Here is a 6,000-nt window from a genome sequence, read left to right as displayed (position 1 = left end):
CTTATAAAAATTTGTCAAAGGAAGGCCGAGGAAAGAGAAAATAATAAATAAATATAAAATAAATTTAAAAAGAGAAAAATAGCAGACTTAAAGCATATAAAGGCATATAAAAATCACATTGAATACAAATGAACTAAATACGCCACTTTAAAAACAGTGATTATTATACTAGATAAAAAAGTGGGACAATTAAATGCTATTTGAGGGGTGTCTGGGTGGCTCAATCACTAAGTATCTGCCTTTGGCTCAGGTCATGATGTCGAGGTCCTGGGATTGAGCTCTGCATCAGACTCCCTGCTCACTGGGGAGCCAGCTTCTCCCTCTCCCTCTGCTTGCTGCTCCCCGTACTTGGGCTCCCTCTCCCTCTCTCTTTCTCTATATCTGTCAAATAAATAAATAAAATCTAATATATATATATATATATCTTATATATATATATATATATAAAATATATATATATATCTGTGTCAATCTGTGTCTTTTTATTTAAAGCATATATATATATATATATATGCTTTGTTCACGCAAGCCTTATCCTCTGTGTCTCTGTGTTCTGTCTGGGCCACTTCGGTGAGTAGATTCAACCAAATATGGGAAGATCCCCAGTCAGAGGCCTCTGGACACAGTTGATCATCTATTTCTACCCTTCCTTTTGGACTTTCAAATATAAGAAAAAAAATGACTCTAAACACTCAGTTTCTTTAGGACCACACTGTCAACCACAAGATTGTCCTGCCAAGGATCACCTCCACAAGGCAGGCAAAGCCTAAAACCCCACATCTTTCTGTCTACAGCTAGCCCATTGACTCCTGCTGGGATCAGGGCCTGTAAGCACCGGAACTGACCTGAGGTTGGGGAGGGGTGATTGTCTCCTTTCCAGATGCCCTGGTGCTAAAGGACTATAGTCCAGGTTTCCTAGCCCCCAGTTCTGCAGTCTTGTTAGTTACCTCATGGATTTTGAGACATTAATGCCCTGGTCCCAGACATGGGAGAGTCAACAAGAAGATAGTTATTAGCTAAGTTATCCTTCCTAGATCCAGAACTTGAGGTGCCTTAATTTATACCTGACAAGTGAATATTAATGTTTAGTGAATTATAAATAATAATTTAATATACTAAATTAACGTGATTATACATTAATATAATAAATCAATGAATATAATGTTAAATCAGTTGAGCACAAGTACTGTTTTAAGGGACCTTTAAGGAGAGACATGAAATGTAGAAGTTCCTGCAAGTAAAGTTCACTGAGGAAGACACTTGTGAGCAGGAGGAGTCTAAGGTTTTTCCAGTCATCCCGTAGGTGAAATTATCATCTACTCATAGAGCAGTCCTGACTACTCTTCTCTAAATGTGGGCATCTTCACACTTGGGGCCCACACATTCACATTCCTACTCTTCTGCATAGGCTCAGGGGAGCCCTCCAGATGAGGGGTGCACTGTGAAGACCTCAGGGCCCTTACATCCACACAGAAGTGGCTACGTTTATGTGCCCCTTTGTCTTGAAGACCTTCAGGTTTAGGCCCTAGAAATATTTTGTGGGGAGTACAGAAGATGCCTCAGGTTAGCTTGGATCCCCATGATGTAGGAAAATCCTATCTGGGAGAAGATGTGCCTTGTTTGGCTGAAAATATAAACCAAATGAGACTTATACTGAATGTTGTCTTCAGGGAAATGGAGATGGCAGAGATCCCCATGGAAATAGAAAAAAACTGCTAAATGAAATGAATATTAGGAAGACAAAATAATTCTATTGGGATGATAGAGAAGAAATAGTAGTCTAGGAGTCTGAATACCTGAGCTTGAATTTTTTTGGCTGACATTTGACAAGTTACTTTATCTCTGTGATCCTCCCTTTCTTCATTTGCAAAGTGAGACACTGGTCTATATTAGGTGTTCCAATTTCCCCAGGTCCATGGGGAAATGACTATGATGGTTAAGTTCTCCGTTTGACAATAGACAATACAATCTCCTTAAGTGACTATGGGATGGGTGATTGTACCTCAGGAAAGTTTTTAGTGTTTATTCATAAATTGAATTTAATGCCTTAAAAGTGATGGCATTAATTTCCAATTATGTTCATGTCCAGATGGTGTTTAGATTTTTTTTCTAATATCAGCTGGAGATAAAGAATGTGGCCTCTGCCCCCTCCCTCTCCTCCAACCCCTACAGTTTTGGAAAGAAGGAAAATAAACAGAGTATTTTGCAAATCTTAAAATTATGACTTATGTTTTGGAACTTCAGGAATTTCTCCATCCTGAATAAGAATTTGTTTAATATAAGGGAAGCCTTAGGGGACATTCCAGTATATGTGACCATGTCTTAGGAATCTATATATACCCAAGCTCAGAAACTTCATTTGAAGAAATTTTAGTTTGTCTTATCCTATAAGACTTAGCTCTTGAGAGTGGGTAGTCTTCCCCAGCTTCACACTGCTACAACACACTTCCCACCTGTTATTTCCTTGCTGTGGAGCATCTCTGGCACCATGGCCATGGGTGTTGTTAGGCTTTTGAGCATGTGTGACTGTGGAGTCACCACTGAGTCACTGATTAATGCGACCAGTCCCCAGTGTACAATTCTTCCCCTTTCTTACCTTGGGGGAGGCAACCTCAGATATATTTCATATAGTCATGCAAGATGGAACAATCCATAACAGGAGAGAATCCCATTAATCCTTCTATTAGCTTTACCCCCTTCCCATATTTAAGTCACCCAATCTTATTTCTGCTTCCCATGAATTACTTTCCTAAATAACTTACATGTGTAAAACCTTCCTCTTGGGATCTATCTATGGGAGACCTCAATGTTATTAAAAATATAAAATATTTCATTGACACAGGCATCTTTACCATAATTTTCCAGCTGTCCATCTAAAACTTTTGCTCTTACTTAGGCACTGATAATGACAAATAGAGAAACTCATAATTCCCTGAGACAATGGCTATCCTTTGAGGGGTGGGGGCATTAGTTGTTAACTGTTGAGTGGGAATGAGGATAAATCTTTTATTCAAAATTCAGATGTCTTCCATTCATATATGACTGATTTTCCAACATTTATTTAATACAATTAAATCATGGTCACATATCTTAGTCACAAACTTAAAATGAAGATGGTAATTAGTTCTTTCTGAGACCTTTCATAACAGGAAGCTTGAGTGTCCTTATAAGTAGGAGGCAAAAAAATTCATTATGCCAAATAAAGGCTTATTCTAGAACCAGAATTAACAAGTATTTCTATTTTGTCATTTTATCCTTAGGTATTTTTAAGTAAAAGATAGAAAATATCATGGTTAAGAGATTAAAAAATAGAATGATACAAATGCTATCAAGTTATGGAAATGTTAGGATACAAGACAATGTATTATATAGATGTAGATATGTAGTAGAAGTGATGGTCTTTTAAAATAAGGTAAGCTGAAAAATGGAACACCATTTACCCAAATAATTCCTACCATAATGTTTGTCATTTTCCTAAATTATCTCAGCTATACTTTAACTATAGTGGGGCATTGGAATCCCATTTTCATGAGTCCAGTCTTTTTTTTTTAATTTTTTAATAAACATATAATGTGTTTTTATCCCCAGGGGTACAGGTCTGTGACTTGCCAGGTTTACACATTTCACAGCACTCATCATAGCCCATACCCTCCCCAATGTCCATATCCCCACCACCCTATCCTGTCCCCACTCCCCCCAGCACCCCTCAGTCTGTTTTTTGAGATTGAGTCTTTTATGGTTTGTCTCCCTCCTGATCCCATCTTCTTTCATTTTTTCTTTTCCTACCTCCTAAACTCCCCATGTTGCATCTCCACTTCCTCATATCAGGGAGATCATATGATAGTTGTCTTTCTCTGATTGACTCATTTCACTAAGCATAATACCCTCTAGTTCCATCCACGTCATCACAAAAGGCAAGATTTCATTTCTTTTGATGGCTGCATAGTATTCCATTATATATATATATATATATATATATATATATATATATATATATCATATCATATCTTCTCTATCCATGCATCTGTTGATCTGTTGATGGACATCTAGATTATTTCCATAGTTTGGCTATTGTGGACATTGCTGCCATAAACATTCAGATGCACGTGTCCCCTGGGAGCACCATGTTTGTATCTTTGGGATATATACTCAGCAGTGCAATTGCTGGGTCATAGGGTAGCTCTATTTTCGGTTTTTTGAGGAAGCTCCACATTGTTTTCCAGAGTGGCTGCACCAGCTTGCATTCCCATCAGCAGTGTAGGAGGGTTCCCCTTTCTCCGCATCCTTGCCAGCATCTGTCATTCCGACTTGTTAATTTTAGGCATTCTGACTGGTGTTATGAGGTATCTCATTGTGCTTTTGATTTGTATTTCCGTAATGCCGAGAGATGTGAAGCATTTTTTCCTGTGTCTGTTGGCCATCTGGATGTCTTCATTGCAGAAATGTCTGTTCATGTTCTCTGCCCATTTCTTGATTGGATTATTTGTTCTTTGGGTGTTGAGTTTGCTGAGCTCTTTATAGATTTTGATACTAGCCCTTTATCTGGTATGTCATTTGCAAATATTTTCTCCCATTCTGTCAGTTGTCTTTTGGTTTTGTTAACTGTTTCCTTTGCTGTGCAAAAGCTTTTGATCTTGATGAAATCCCAATAGTTCATTTTTGCCCTTGCTTCCCTTGCCTTTGCAATGTTCCTAGAAAGAAGTTGCTGTGACTGAGGTCATTGAGGTTGCTGTCTGTGTTCTCCTCAAGGATTTTGATGGATTCCTTTCTCACATTGAGGTTCTTCATTCATTTTGAGTCCATTTTCATGTGTGGTGTAAGGAAGTGGTCCAGTTTCATTTTTCTGCATGTGGCTGTCCAATTTTCCCAGGATGATTTGTAGAAGAGGCTGTCTTTTTTCCATTGGACATTCTTTCCTGCTTTGATGAAGATTAGTTGATCATAGAGTTGACGGTCTATTCTTGAGCTCTCTCTTCTGTTCCATTGATCTATGTGTCTGTTTTTGTGCCAGTACCATACTGTCTTGATGATGACAGCTTTGTAAGAGAGCTTAAAGTCTGGAATTGTGATGCCACCAACGTTGGCTTTCTTTTCCAATATTCCTTTGGCTATTCGAGGTCTTTTCTGCTTCCATATACATTTTAAGATTATTTGTTCTAGTTATTTGAAAAAATGGATGGGATTTTGGTAGGGATTGCATTAAGTGTGTAGATTGCTTTAGGTAGCATAGACATTTTCACAATATTTGTTCTTCCAATCCAGGAGCATGGAACATTTTTCCATTTCTTTGTGTCTTCCTCAATTTCTTTCATGAGTACTTTATAGTTTTCTGAGTATAGATTCTTTGCCTCTTTGGTTAGGTTTATTCCTAGGTATCTTATGGTTTGGGTGCAATTGTAAATGGGATTGACTCCTTAATTTCTCCTTCTTCTATCTTGTTGTTGGTGTAAAAAAATGCAGCTGATTTCTGTGCATTGACTTTACATCCTGACACTTTACTGAATTCCTATACAAGTTCTAGCAGTTTTGGAGTGGAGTCTTTTGGGTTTTCCACAAATAGTATCATATCATCTGCAAAGAGTGATAGTTTGACTTCTTATTTGCTGATTTGGATGCCTTTAATTTCTTTTTGTTGTCTGATTGCTGAAGCTAGGACTTCTAGTACTATGTTGCATAGCATGGTGATAATGGACATCCCTGCCGTGTTCCTGAGCTTAGCAGAAAAGCTCTCAGTTTTTCTCCATTGAGAATGATATTTGTGGTGGGTTTTTCATAGATGGCTTTAATAATATTGAGGTATATGCTCTCTATCCCTACACTATGAAGAGTTTTAATCAGGAAGGGATGCTGCACTTTGTCAAATGCTTTTTCAGCATCTATTGAGAGTATCATATGGTTCTTGTTCTTTCTTTTATTAATGTATTGTATCATATTGATTGATTTGAAGATGTTGAACCAACCTTGCAGCCCTGAAATAAATCCCACTTGGTGTGGTGAATA

The sequence above is a fragment of the Mustela nigripes genome, chromosome 7 (genome assembly GCF_022355385.1).
Source record: "Mustela nigripes isolate SB6536 chromosome 7, MUSNIG.SB6536, whole genome shotgun sequence".
NCBI classification, from domain to species: Eukaryota; Metazoa; Chordata; class Mammalia; order Carnivora; family Mustelidae; genus Mustela; species Mustela nigripes.
The sequence above is the reverse complement of the archived record's forward strand: the minus strand, read 5'-3'. Positions refer to the sequence as shown.